This window comes from Mobula birostris, chromosome 3 (assembly GCF_030028105.1).
Source record: "Mobula birostris isolate sMobBir1 chromosome 3, sMobBir1.hap1, whole genome shotgun sequence".
In the NCBI taxonomy this organism is placed as follows: Eukaryota; Metazoa; Chordata; class Chondrichthyes; order Myliobatiformes; family Myliobatidae; genus Mobula; species Mobula birostris.
The window spans coordinates 152355462-152370425 of NC_092372.1; positions in this window are offsets into that span (position 1 = coordinate 152355462).

Consider the following 14964-nt stretch of genomic DNA (forward strand, 5'->3'; position numbering starts at 1 on the left):
ACCTGTTCTTCACATGTAAAATGCCATGTAGTATTCTTTAATGCTACTCAACAAGGCCTTCTTGTGTCCCCTTCTAGCTCTCCCAAGTTCTTTCTCTCTGGCAACCTTATTATTCTCAAGAGCCTTGCCTGATCCTTATTTCCTAAACCTTAGGTAAGCTTCTTTCTTCCCCTTGACGAGGCATTCCATATCTATTGTCATCCATGCGTCCTTTCCCTGCCTAATTGGGACAAACCTATCCAGAACTTCATGCAATTACTCCTTAAATAGCCTCTACATTTTTGTTGTGCATTTCCCCAGTACATCTGTTCCCAATTTACACTCCCCAGTTCCTGCCTAGAAATTCGATCACGTAGTTGCCCGCTGACTGTCCTCCTGTCAAACCCTCATCAGGCATCCTGAGGCTCAGCTGGCTCTGGTTGGGTGATGAAACACCTCCCTCAAGGCAGCCATGAATTCCTCTGAGTTCAAGAAAATCCCTGACCAGCATTCCCAATGTGCGGTGGCCCAGGCCAGGGCTCTCCCAGTCAGAAGGGAAATAATGAAGGCCTCCTTTCCGTGCTCCAAAGGAACCTGGGACCGCTAGATCTCAAACACCTACAAGCACTGGATGAGGAAGCCACGGCACGAACCTGGGTCACCATTAAATCTCTCCAGGGTTGGAAGATGCACTGGCTCCAGAGCAGAACCAACTGGTTCTCCCAGGTATCTCCGGCCTCCTCCTTGCAAAAGTTGACCCATGGCTGCCTGGACTTCATGTATCTCCAAGGTCTGTCTGGAAATATCTTTGCTGTGGCTGGTCACAGTGGATGAAAGACTCTGATACCCCAATGGGTCCATAATGGCTCGGTCATACAGTGATGAGAGTCCTTGGTGAGGATGGCTTGGACCCAAATGCTGGAGTATCCGAGGCTAAGGATCGAGACACGGTTTCAACCTGGATTGAGAATCTGATCACTAAACAAACACGGGACAAAATTACAAGTAAGCTTACTATTGAGCACCAAACCTCATTTCAGATGCTCCTTAAATGCTCAATCCCTGGCGTCCAAAACATGATTGCCAATTGGCGGGACTGTCCTGAATCTTTAAAGGGGCTGAATCAGCTAGCCATACTCCGGGAGTTAGAGCATCTAAACCTCAGAAGCTGGCGCAGGTGGGTGCTTGTCCTAACACATGTGGTAGGACAACATCATTAAATATGAAAGAGGCATTTCAGGAATTCTGAGAGCTCAAGAGAGTGCTTAGAAAAAATAAATTAGGAGGGCAAAGAGGAACTACAGTATTGTTACTAGCAAATATGATGAGAGGTAGGAGCAGAATTAGGCCATTCAGCCCATTGAGTCTGCTCCATCATTTCATCATGGCTGATCCATTTTCCCTCTCAGCCCTATTTTTTGCCTTCCTCCACATAACCTTTCATGCCCTGACTAATCAACAGCATATATACCTCCACCTTAAGTACACTCAATGACCCGGGCTCCACTGCTGTCTGTGGAAATGAGTTTCACCGATTCACCACCCTCAGGCTTAAGAAATTACTCCTCACCTCTGTTCTAAATGTATGTTCCTCTGTTCTTCTAAATTCCAGCAAGTACAGGCACAGAGCCATCAGATGCTCCTCATACGATAATACTTCCATTCTTGGAATTATTCTCATGAACCTCCTCTGAACCATCTCCAATATCAACACATCCTCTCTTAGTTAAGGGGCCCCGAGCTGCTCACAATTCTCCAAGTACAGCCTTACAAAGCCTCAGCATTACAACCTTGCTTTTATATTCTAGTCCTCTCAAAATGAATGCTAACATTACATTTGCTGCCCTCACCACAGACTCAACCTGCAAGCTAACCTTAAGGAACTCCCGCACGAGGTCTCCCAAGTCCCCTTGCAGCTTGGATATTTGAATTTTCAGCCCATTTAGAAAATAGCCTTGCTCTTGTTCCTTCTGTCAAAGTATATGGCCATACACTTCCCAACACTGTACTCCATCTGCCACTTCTTTGTCTGTTCTCCTAATCTGTCTAAATCCTTCTGCAAACTCTCTGTTTCCTCAACATTACCTGACTCTCCACCTATCTTTGTATCATCTGCAAATCTGGCCACAAAGCCATCAATTCCGTCATTAAAATCATTGATATATAATATAGAAGCGATCCGAACACTGACCCCTGTGGAACACCATGAGTCACTAGCAGCCAACCAGAAAAGTTTCCCTTTATTTCTAATCTTTACCTCCTACTAGTCAGCCAATCCTCTATCTATTTATACCATGGGCTTTTATCTTGTTCAGCAGCCTCATGTACAGCACCTTATCAACAATGTTCCCTCTAATTTGTAATGACAGTTACAAATCCTGTGCTGTGCAATTTTTTGCCCAGTATCAACAACATGTGCATACTGAATTTTATATACGTAGAGTCATTTATTTTATCAGCTAGCAAGACACTGTCAATAAGAACTTTGATCTCGTCAGGGTTTTATCATTTTTGCTCTCGTTCATCTGCACTTTCACAAACCTTATATATCAGGCCAGTAGTGGGTAATGAAAAATTTTCTCACCAGAGCTTTCACATATTGTCCATATGTGATTTGCTTGCTAAATCAAGCTTTGAAAAATCAAGTTTCCAAATATCACTCCACTTCTTCCCACTTGCAAATTCTCCAGCAACTTTTACATCATGACAATATGTGCAGGTAACACCAGTTTCTGTACTGTACATAAATATTTCTCGTTTCTGCACATTCATGAGCTTTTGGTGTAGCCGTTTCTACTGTTTAATTAAGCCATTCCACTTTAAATGAACTAGCAGTTCTTTTGTGCTTCACGCACTTTGCTTCTTTGGAATTCGACATAGTGAATCAATAATTTCTTCAATAAAAACAGCATAAATAAGCTAGTTCTAAAATTTGCAGACCCCATCATTGCAAACTCCACATTGTCAACACCATCCACATCAGAAACCAGAAAAGGAAATATGATTGTGTACTATCGTGAAATATACTTAACATGCCAACGAGGTAAAGCGTGACAACATTTTGTGTGTAGTTTAAATTCCTTTGTGCGCCAATAGTAAAAGATGTATGCATGCACATACTTGTCAAAGGCCTTCTGAAAATCCAAGTACACAACATCCGCCGATTCTCCTTTGTCTATCTGGTAGATATGGTTAAGGAAAATGTCAATATAATTTGTGAATACTATATATTAAGAGCAAGAGAGTAACCAGGGAAAGAGTGGTGTCCATTATGGACCAAGAGGAAATGTATGCGTGGAAGTAGAGAATATGAGCAAGGTCTTAAATAAATACTTTTCACCTGTATTCTAAGGGGAATAGGCATTGCAGTTGGGGATTTCACGTTGGAAGACTGAAATTCTGAAGTAAGTTACGCTTACAATAGAAATGATACTAGATGCCACATCGTGCATAGATTTGGATAAATCCCCAGGATTTCATGAGATATATCCTGCTGCCATGGGAGGCAAAGAAGAGATTGCTGGGAATTTTAAAATTTTGCTGGTCTCAGATGATGTTCAAATGACTGAAAGACAGAAAGTGTAGTCCCATTATTTAGGGAGGGCAGCAGGGATAAGCAAGGTAATCATAGACCAGTTCGTTTAATACTATATCAGTAGCATGGTAATTTGAATAATTTTGAGGGGGGATCATTAATGTAGACATGTAAAGGTTCAAAGGCAAGGACTGATAACAGATGGGGAGCATAGATTTGTTGGGAGGAGATTCTGTCTGTCTATCCTGATTTTTGTTTTGAAGGGGTGGCTAAACATTGGATGGTATGCAAAACACACAAAGTGCTGGAAGAACTCAGCAGGCCAGGCAGTATCTATGGAAAAGAGTACAGTCGATGTGTCAGGCCGAAAACCTTCAGCAGGACCCTTCTCTTGTTTATTGGGATGGCATGGTAGCTAGTGCTTTACAGCACTAGTGACCCAGGTTCATCCCTGTTGCTGTCTGTGGGGTGCCTGTACATTCTCCCCATGACCGTGTGGGTTTCCTCCAGGTGCTCCGGTCTCCTCCCATGTCCAAAGATGAACCGGTTAATAGGTTAATTGGTCAGTTGGGTGTATTTGGGTGATGTGGGCTTACTGTGCTCTATCTCAAAATAATTTTTTTTTAAATGATGAAGTTAATGCAAGTTGATGAGATTTTCATGGATGTCAGTAAGGATTTTGACAATGTCCCACACAGGAGACTCAATTCAGAAAGTTAAAGCCCATGAGATGCAGGGCAAGTTGGCAAACAGGACACACAATTATCCTGGTAATAGTAACAAGGATGGAGAGTTGTTTTTGTGATTGGAAGCCTTGACTGAATGACATACCATAGGGACTGGTGCTGGGACTCTTGCCATATACATTAGTAACTTTGGAGTAACTAACTTAGATATGAATGTAGTAACATATGGTTAGTAAGTTTGTAGATGACAAGAAAGTAGGTGATGTAGTTAAATTGTTTTATTATTGTCATATGTACCAGGGTTCTGTGAAGATCTTTGTTTTGCGTGCCATCCATACAGATCACACAAGGAAAAACAATAACAATGCAGAATAAAGTGTTACAGCTACAGAGAAAATGCAGTGCAGGTGTAAGGCCATGAGGTAAGTTGCAAGGTCAAGAGTCCATTTATTGACTGCAGACCATTCAATTGTCCTGTAACAGAGCTGTCCTTTCAGGCTTCTGAAGCGTTTGCCCAGTGGGAGGAGGGCGAGGAGAGAATCTCCAGGGTGGGCTCATTGATCATGTTAGCTGCTTTACCAAGGCAGTGAGGAGTGTTGGCAGAGTCCAAGGAGGGGAGGCTTGATTTCTGTGATATGCTGAGCTGTATCCACAACTCTGTCCGGTTTATTGTGGTCATGGACAGAGCACTTGCCTATATCAAGCTGTAATGCATTTGCAAAGGAAGCTTCCTAGCATGCATCTATAAAATTTGGCGAGAGTCATAACTGATTGTGAGGAGGGTACTCTGGAGCTACAGAATGATATTGATCAACTAGTTAGTTGGGCAGGGCAATGATCCAAGGTGATGTATTTCGGGAAGAGGAAAGATCTAATTAGGATGGGATATATGCAATGAGTAGCAGAACCTGAGAGTGTATTGGTGTTGTGTTGGTGTACTCCCATACCTCGGAAGGTAAAAGAGCAGAGTAGATTAGGTGGTGAAGAAGACAAACAAGATGCTTGCCGTTATTAGCTAGACATTGAATATAAATTAAAGAGTGCTTGGTACACTTCATAAAACATCGTTTTCTCTACAATTGGTGCATTGTGTGCTTTTCTGTTTGCCAAAGAGAGTGCGGAGGATGTTTAGTTGGTTGTTGCTGGGGGTGGCATGTTTCAGTTAAAAGAAGAGACAAGATAAGCTGCAGTTACTTTCCTTGGAGAAGAAGAAGGTGAGGTGATACTTATAAGAAACTTCTCTCTGCTGGCACAGGTGTCTATAAATAGGTTATAGGTTTAGGGTGAGAAGTAAGAGGTTTATAGAGGATCTGAAGGATTTTTTTTTACCAGAGGATAGTTGCGTCTTGGAGCCTACTGCCTGAGAAGATGGTAGAGGCAGCTACTCTCATAACATTTAAGATGCAGCTGGTCAAGGACATGAGTCTCCAAGGTTTAGTAGACGACAGACCAAGTGATAGTAAATGGGATTAGTATGGATGGCTACTTAATGGTTGGCATGACATGATGGGCTAAAGGACCTTTCTCAGTGCCGTGTGACTCTGTGACACAAACTAATAAATCTAGCAGCACACAAGAATGAAACTTGACCTGCTGAGCCTAATGTTATCAACTTCTCCAATCACACTCCATCACCCTGTAAAATTTCCTTCTCGTTTATGTCCTTCTCTCCTCTGTCAGTTTCAAATATAAGCGCTCAGCCATGATACAATTTTATTGAATCAGAACGATTATTCTAGTCCTTACAATGAGATATACAGAATAGAAACCAATATTCATATATGGCCTGAACAATTACAAACTTCAACCTCACATATAAAATCCTAAGAAAAGTGCTGAAGGCATTATTTCTCCATTGAAAGAATAGAGAATATCTCTTGACAGGATGTCAGAGGTAAGTTTTTACACAGAGAATGGTGAGTGTATGGGGTGGTTGTAGAGGTAGATACGTTAGGGGCATTTAAGAAGCTCTTATATAGGCATGTGGATGATAGAAAAATGGAGAGCTATGTAGGAGGAAAGAGTTAGATTGACTTTAGAGTAGGTTTAAAGGTCGGCACAGCATCGTGGGCTGAAGGATCTGGACGGTACTGTGAAGGTCTTTGTTCGATGTTGACCATTTTGCTGAGTTAGAGTGGCAAGGTCAGAAATTCTGTGCTACAGTGGGAAAAGAGCATGTTCCTTGTGGCTTGATGGTGAGAGCTAAGGGTCTCACACATCACGCTCAGAAGTGCAAAACGTGACCACTAAAAAGGTCTATTGGATTTGTAGAGCCAGAGGATATGTATCTGGGAGTCAAGGACTATGAAATGTGAAGCTGAGAATGAGGTTGTCAAGGGAAAGTGTGTCCTGGAAAATGAGGGGCTGGGGTTTGCTGAGCCAGGGCATCAGGGGTGGTGAGGAAGTGATGTGAGTTTCAGTCTATGAGGGAAGATTTGGGAGCAGGGCTGAGGACAGAGAAAATTATAGCAGGAGCAGCGGATGCACATTGGAGGTGGGGCAATGCAGCAACAGTCATTGGTTTATCAGTGTAGGGTTGAGAAGGGCAATACTCTAAACTAATTTCTAACTTTTAGCTATCGGACAATCAATAGGACTGGTTTCCCATAAGAACAATTGATAAGAGTAGTAACGCTTCAGGTCACGCCAGCCTCGCAAAGGACACAAACCGACTTCAGAGCCCTCACGTTAACAAGTTTAGTGTCTGATTCTGGATTCGGCCAGAGATAATGGACACACTTGTTCTTGCCCAGCACAGTGAACGTGTAGTGGTATAAATAACAAGTCTGGAAACGCCTGATTTTAGAGTCTAATTTGACTGGCAGCAAAAACCAACAACTATTAGAGGAGTTAAGCAGGTCAGGCAGCATTTGTAAAGGCAGGAGGATTTCAGGATGACTCCCTGCTTCATGACAGAGTGCGGAGAGGAGACAGCCAGTGTAATGAGGTGAGGGCGAAAAGTAAAGCAGGAGTTGGCAGGCAGTAGATGGAACCAGATGAGGAAGGAGTGATAGATGGGTGGAGCCAGGTCAGGACAAGGGAGGATGGAGGTAGATACAGAGCCTGGGAGGCGTCAGAAGGAACCAGCTAGAAGAGGGATGATAGACAGTTGGAAACATTGCAGGAGGGAATAGAAACTCCGATGATTTAAATATGTGGGTGATGGGCAAATGGAACAATGTGGAAGAGAAGAGGGAAACTGGGCAATGGGGTGGAGCTGGGAAATGGAAAGAAAGGAGGGGAATGAGTGAGAGAACCTGTGTGGATCAGAAGGAGAGAGAAAGGAACATAAGATGCCTGGGGTACCTGAAAATGGAAAATTCAATGCACAGGTGCTCCTCCAGCAAAATGTGGGAGACCTGGGAGACATACTGCCACATCTGTGAAAAGTGCATTTAGATGGAGCTCCTTACAGACCATGTTAGGGAACTGGGGCTGGAGCTGAATGACTTCTGGAACATTTGGAAGAATGAGGAGTTGATAGATAGGAGCTACAGGGAGGCAGTCACACCTGCTGTAAACTACAGGAAGCAGGAAGCTGAATGATTGTCAGGACAGGGAAAGGGAATAGGCAGACAGTGCAGAGAATCATCTATCTGCTCCCCTCAATGTCAAGTATACTGCTTTGGATATTGTTAAAGGGTTGACTTATCCCAGGAAAACTGCAACAATTAGGTCTCTAGCAGTGAATCTGGCTCTGTGGCTCAGAAGGGAAGGGGGAGAAGAGGAAAACAGTTGTGATAGGGGACTGAATATTGAGGGGAATAGACAGGAGGTACTGTGGAGGTGAAAGTGACTCCTACGGTATGGTGCCTCCCAGGCGTCAAGGTCAGGGAGATCTCAGATTGGGTCCACAGCATTCCTCAAGAGAAGAGTGAGCAACCAGAAGTTATGGTACGTATTGGTTCCAACGACATAAGTATGAAAAGGGATGAGGTCCTAAAGAGCAAATATAGAGAGCTAGATAGGAAAGCAAAAAGCTGGACCTCAGGGGGTAGCACTCTGGATTGCTGCCTGTGCCATGTGTCGGTGAGGGGAAGGATAGGAAGATACGGCAGATGAATGTGTGACTGAGGAACTGGTATAAGGCACAGGATTCAGATTTGTGGATCATTGATATCTCTTCTCAGGAAGACAAATGGGACAGGTTACACCTGAGCGCGAAAGGGACCAGTATCCTTGTGGGCAGGTTTGCAAGAGCTGTTAGGGAGGGTTCATACTATAATTTCCTATTAAAATAATTCCCCCACTATATTTCCTCATCTTCTGTGTGGCAGATTCAACTATTGTTCCACAAACTTGGCCACTGTTGCTTTCCCCTAAGAGGCCATCTCCTCTCAATATTATCCACTGCAGGATACGTGTTTGAGAATGTGCTTGAGCTCTCTGCACTGCCTCTTTACACCTACCACTCTTTCCTGGTATCCTGCTCTACTTTTCCACTGTGCAGCCATTGCTTGTAGTGTGACCAGATCACTAAGCGCATTGCCTACAAAACCCCCAGCATCACAGATGCTCCTAAGTGAGCTCACACATAGCCCCAGCTGTGCAATGTGTTAATTCAGGGGTTGCCATTGGACACACCTCCAGAGCACATGGTTGTCAAGGAAACAGGAAGTCTCCCTGATTTTCTACATATCGCAGAAAAGCATTCCATGGTGTTCTCAGCTCTTACAGTAGCTGCACCTTTTACCCTAGACTATCTACACTGTGGGCCTTCTGCCTTAAACACTATCTACTGCATTCTAATGTTCCTGAAAGAGTCAGGAAAGGTAGAAAATAGTTATCTGATTAATACTCACCAGTTAGTCCTATCTACTGTTCTGGATGCACTTGCTTTTACTTAGTGAGTGCAAGTGGCATGAAAAGGAAGAAATACTCACCAATCACTCTCCTCCCTAAAGTCCCTCACTCACCAAAACACCCATCCTGAGACTAAGCTGAAATCTGGGATCTGCTGTGCAAAACTCAGTTAATATTTTTTTCATGCTTTTTAATAACTTTTTAAAAAGTTAACCTGAACTTCATTTTCAATGGCCTATGTTTCTGATTATCGAAGGTATTCAAATACTGCCAGAAACTTTCACACCTTTGACAGTCAGCAAAGTTGGAACCAGTTACCAAAGACTGGTGCAGATGTTCCATGGGGAGGAAATGTTCTGGCCGCTCTGCATCACTCCATTGCACTGGTTGAGCCTATTGTCACTGAAGGCTTCAATCAGGACTTAACTTCAGGACTGTATAGGTAAGCAAAAGTGGCCTTCCCGATTCAGTTATGAGTCTTGGGCAAGTTGTGACTTCAAGACCAGCGTTGCACAGTGGACCCAAAGTAGGAAAGCTCAGCCTATGTGCAGACACCCCACCCTGCAAAAACTCATTTCAGGGAGGTAGCACCACCACTTCAGGGAGGTAGCACCCCCGTCCCCCGCAACCCCATATTCCCCCCATCCCCCGGTCGACCTCCAAGGGCGTATGTAATACCTTGTTTAGTGATTTTGTCTAATCTGTAAACCAATATGCAGAAACTGTGACATTAAAATATGTACTTATATTATATTATCGTGTTTATTCTATTACAACTTTAAGCAAGTCTACAGGGAGTTTGGCCTCATCACGTAGGATATCAATAGCGTAGCTCCTTAGCAGCCAGCCAGCTAGTTTAAATAACGTTAGCTATGCTAATGAATGAATGACACCTGTTAAACTCACCTCAACATGTCTTTTACATTTTAACCCACCATGGACAATAGAAAAGTTCACTGTGGCAAACAGTGCAGCGAGCAACACTGTCATTATTTTTGAGGTTGACTGTAAAGCCCATCCACAGAGGAAACTGATAGGTCTACTTTGAAGGGGTCCTCAACCTTTTTTGCACCGTGGACTTATTTAATATTGACAATATTCTTGCAGACCAGCCGACCCGGGGGCGGGATGTTAATCACAACCGGAAATAAGTGATAAGTCAACTATGAGTCACTTATAAGTGGCTAATACACTCAATTTCATTTCTAAAAGGGTTTATCTAACAAATTTAATATTAAACACACAGCGCATATTTTCCTCGTATGAACATATAAAATCATTGCAACACACCAATATCGCTGCATCAGTGGGAGCCCTGGACTTGTTTCCCTGCAACAAGACGGTCCCATAGAGGGGTGATGGGAGACAGCGATACTCGAAGGGGGTTCCTTATGTCCAGTCTATTCCGCAATTTTGTCTTCGTTGCATTCATTGCAGAAAACCTCGATTCGCAGAGATATGTTGGAAATGGAAGCAACTTTTTCAGTGCTTCCATGGCTATCTCAGGATACTTAGCCTTGACTTTGATCCCAGAATGTCGGCAAAGATGTTATGTCAAACATACTTTTCAGCCCGCCGTCATTTGCAAGCTCGAGGAGTTGATCTTCTTCTCGCGCTGACATGGATGACGCGTGGGTAATGACCTCACGTGCGTTCAAGTTCAACAGTGCATGACAGGGAATGAGGAAAGGTGCTGCTGACTCACATTGTTTCATATCGCCAAATCATATTGTTTCCTCACGGCCCGGTGGCTGGGGACCACTCTTAGCATGTAGAGAGACCAATCAGGATGCTTGCTCTCCCTCTCCCTTTCTTTCTCAAAAAAATCTATTTCCGGGAAATTGTATATAATTTCCGGGCGTCAGGGAGCCACTATTGATATGCGGGAGACTCCCGGAACTTCCGGGAGAGGTGGGATGTCTGCCATATGTTTGAGTTGAAGGTTGACAGTAAAATTGAGCTGATGAACAGTGCTTTGAGAACAGAGTCCAAGTGAACGATGCATTCACCTGGCAGAAAGCATACTCATCCTGTGCAGTCATCCAATTCAAACATTTCCTGCCGGATTTTTTTTGCATGTTGCTAAATACAGCAATGATTTTGCAAGAATTGACCTTACTGCTGCTTAAGTGGTTTATTTAGCAACCTGAGAATTGTGAGCAGGTCAAGCAAGAGCTGAACTCTGGCTGGCAACATGCCACTGCCACATCTAAGCACTTCATTAATCATGTAGCTGACAAGTGGAAAATAGGCAAAAAGGTTTTCTAATTGTAGGTGCTATTCAGAAAAAGGTCTTGGAAGTAGGCAATGCTTTTTCTAAAAACAAGAATTGTGGGCCACTGTAATCTAGTTTTATGTGTAGTTAAAATACTTGGACTTTATAATGATGGGCATTGTACTATCTAGGCATAATTTATCAGATTTACTTACAGCCACAGTTTTAAAGATGATATGCGCCTTTCTGGAAATTGCTTTTCAGTAAAAAAAGTGGTAGATAAATTAAATTGATGGCATTGTTACAGATTCATTATTACTAAATTTTTCAAAGAGGAGACAAATAGTCCTTTCTTCAGGTTAGAAGCAATTGAAAGAAGTTAATTTGGTTATCTGGTCAATATTCAATAAGAGCTGCAACTCTGCAAGGACTATATTCAATTAATGCATAAAATTAAGGATAGATGACCAAATACTATCATAAACCAATGATAATTTAGTAATCTCATTTGTCTGTTCAATGCAGAATATTAAATTTGGAGTCAAGCTAATGGAATCAGAATTTTTTTCTCTTTGCACTTAAAGTTATTATGTAAATGAATAGTGATGTTGTTCTGACAGATAGACATGATCATCCAACTATCAGTTCTGACCAGAGACCATAGCCATTCGTGATCTGGACACAGAAACCATGAAATACACAACCTGCCTGTGTACTACATTGCTTCATCATTCAGTGTTACTGCAGGTATTATTCAAACTGTGAATCACTGTGACAATTATCTAAATTGTCATTGCTTTCTTCCACTATTTATAGTACAACAGCACTTACTCGCAAGGTGGTGTGCCTTAAACACGTAATGCTATGGAGCAATCAATCATCTTGCCTCCACTTTATACTCTTCAAATACTCAAATTTTCTATTGACTGCCAGCTGTACAAGTACACTCAACTGCACTCTGCATCAGAGCTAGCTGAGTTGTATCTGTGCTCAAGCTGGCAATAATGATTAAATATAGAGTATTTATAGGACTTGTGTTCCTGTGGTCATAAAGACCCAGAGCACAGAAACTAGCTCTTCAGCTCACCATAGCCATTGACTACTGACAGTAATCCCTCCTTTCCCGCACTTGTCCAGTCTATCCCTTTCTGAGTCAAGAAGAACTCCAGGAAGGACCCACCTTCAAGGTTACCCAGGATACCAGTGGAAAACAAGCAGCAAGGCAACTTGCCCCAGTGGGGCAGAGAGTAAAAGGAGTTCTCCAGCGTCAGAGCTGAGAATTTGTGATGTCTGTGGAGGAAGAAGTAGGAGGTTGGAATCCGGTGTAGCAGACTCCTGAAATACTTTTCTTTCTGTAGGATGCTGCTGTCCTTCCTCACATAAAAAAAATTGTCATTTTCAAAGCTAACACAGCCTGGATGAGGACTTCATCGTGTTTCTCAGAAAAGCTTTTTCTGGAACTAATCCAACAAAAAAAGCTATTTGGAAGACAGAATATACTGCAGAGGCTGGTATTTGGATCAACAAACAATTTGATGGAGAAACTCTGTCAGTTGAACAGCATTGCTGGAGATAGACATTGTTGACATTTTGGGTAGGAACACTGCATCAGGACTCAGAGGGGGTGATACCTGGAATATGCAGGAGAAGGGGAGCGGTGTGACAGGATCCGGGAGGCAATGGGGGACTGGGGGAGAGGAATGGCAGATGGAGCCAGCTTGGGGAAGGGAAGCAGTGGAGTTGCGATATAGACAGTGAAAAAGAATGAAGGAACATGAATTGAATTGAATACATCCTTCACATACATGAGGAGTAAAGATCATTCCATTATGTCTCTATTTAAATGTGCAATGTGCAATCATAGTAATTTATAATAATTTATAATAAATAGAACTGTCAATGTAACATAGAAATACACTCAAATCAGCATGAGTTAATCAGTCTGATGGCCTGGTGGAAGAAGCTGTCCTGGAGCCTGTTGGTCCTGGCTTTTATGCTGCAGTACTGTTTCCCAGATGGTAGCAGCTGGAACAGTTTGTGGTTGGTGTGACTTGGGTCCCCAGTGATCCTTCAGGCCCTTTTTTCATACCTGTCTTTGTAAACGTCCTGAATCATGGGAAGTTCACAACTGCAGATGCGCTGGGCTGTCTGCACCACTCTCTGCAGAATCCTGCGATTAAGGGAGGTACAGTTCCCATACCAGGCGGTGATTCAGCCAGTCAGGATGCTCCCAATTGTGCCCCTGTAGAAAGTTCTTAGGATTTGGGGCCCCACGCCAAACTTCCTCAACCATCTGAGGTGAAAGAGGTGCTGTTGTGCCTTTTTCACCACACAGCTGGTGTGTACAGACCACGTGAATGCTGAGGAATGTGGATGCTGAGGATTGTACAGCTGTTCACCATCTCAACCCTAGATCCATTGATGTCAATAGGGGTTAGCCTGTCTCCATTCCTCCTGTAGTCCACAACCAACTCCCTTGTTTTTGCAGCATTGAGGGAGAGGTTGTTTTCTTGACACTACTGTGTCAGGGTGATGACTTCTTCCCTGTAGGCCACCTCGTTATTGAAAGAGTGTAGGGAGGGTGAATTTGATAAATATCTAATATGTAAGGAAGGTGACAAAGTGAACCAGCAGGAAGGAACAAAGGAGTGAAAGGCAGATGGAACCATGAGAAGAGGAGGACCATACAGTGAAATATGTTGATAGTAGATGGAAGGGACTGAGAGGGGATGGAAATGGGTGATGGGGCAGAATGATGGGGAACGAAACAAGGGGATGAGAGAGGCAGAGGACCAGAGGGAAGCCAGATGTGAGGGTTACTTGAAATTAGAAAATTTGATGCCCTTACCATTGGGTTGTATGCTACTCAGGTGGAAAAGGAGCTGTTGTTCCCTGGATGGTGACAAGGGAGAAGGTAAAGGTTTTGCATCTCTAGTGGTTGGGAGGAAAAGTGTCAGGAATCAGGGAGTCGTGGAGGGAGTCATCTCTGCAGAAGGTTTAAAGCTGTCAGGAAGAGAAGAAGGTGGGGTCCTGTTGCAGATAGTGGAAATGATGAAGGATGATGTGTTGGATACAGAGGCTGTTAGGGTGAAATGTGAGGATTAAATGAACTATTTCTATTCTGTCTGGAGGGAGGTGGAATCAGAGCAGAAGTCCAACATATGGGGAAATATGACAGTGCTCCATCAACCACAGCAGAAGGGAAGACACATTTCCAGAAAAATGAGGACATTTCAAATGTCCTGAAACAGAAAGCCTCACTTTGAGAGCAGATAGAGTGGGAAAAATGAATGATATCCTTAGAAGAGATAGAGTGGGAGGAGGCGTGGTATAGGTACTGTTGGATTCAGCAAGTTTAAGGTAAATATTAGAGTATAGTTCATCTCTTGAGTTTTAGAAAAGGGGCAAGTGTTAGAAATGGTCCAAGTGTTCTTGAGAGTGGGATGAAAGCTGAATTAGATTTGGTATTGTGCAACAAGAGAGGGTTAATTAATTGTCTCACAGTTGAGACAGACACAGGAAAGAATGAACATTATATGATTGAATTTTACATTTCATTTGAGAGAAAGATTAGGTCCAAGACTAGTATTTTATACTTAAATAAGGGTAGCTAAGAGGTCAGAGCTAGCTAAAATGAACTGACAAATTAGGTTAAGTCAGTCACTTGAGATATACAGTGGAAAACACTCGAGCAGATCTTTCAGAATACATAGCTTAGGTACATTGCAATAAGAAAGAACCATTCC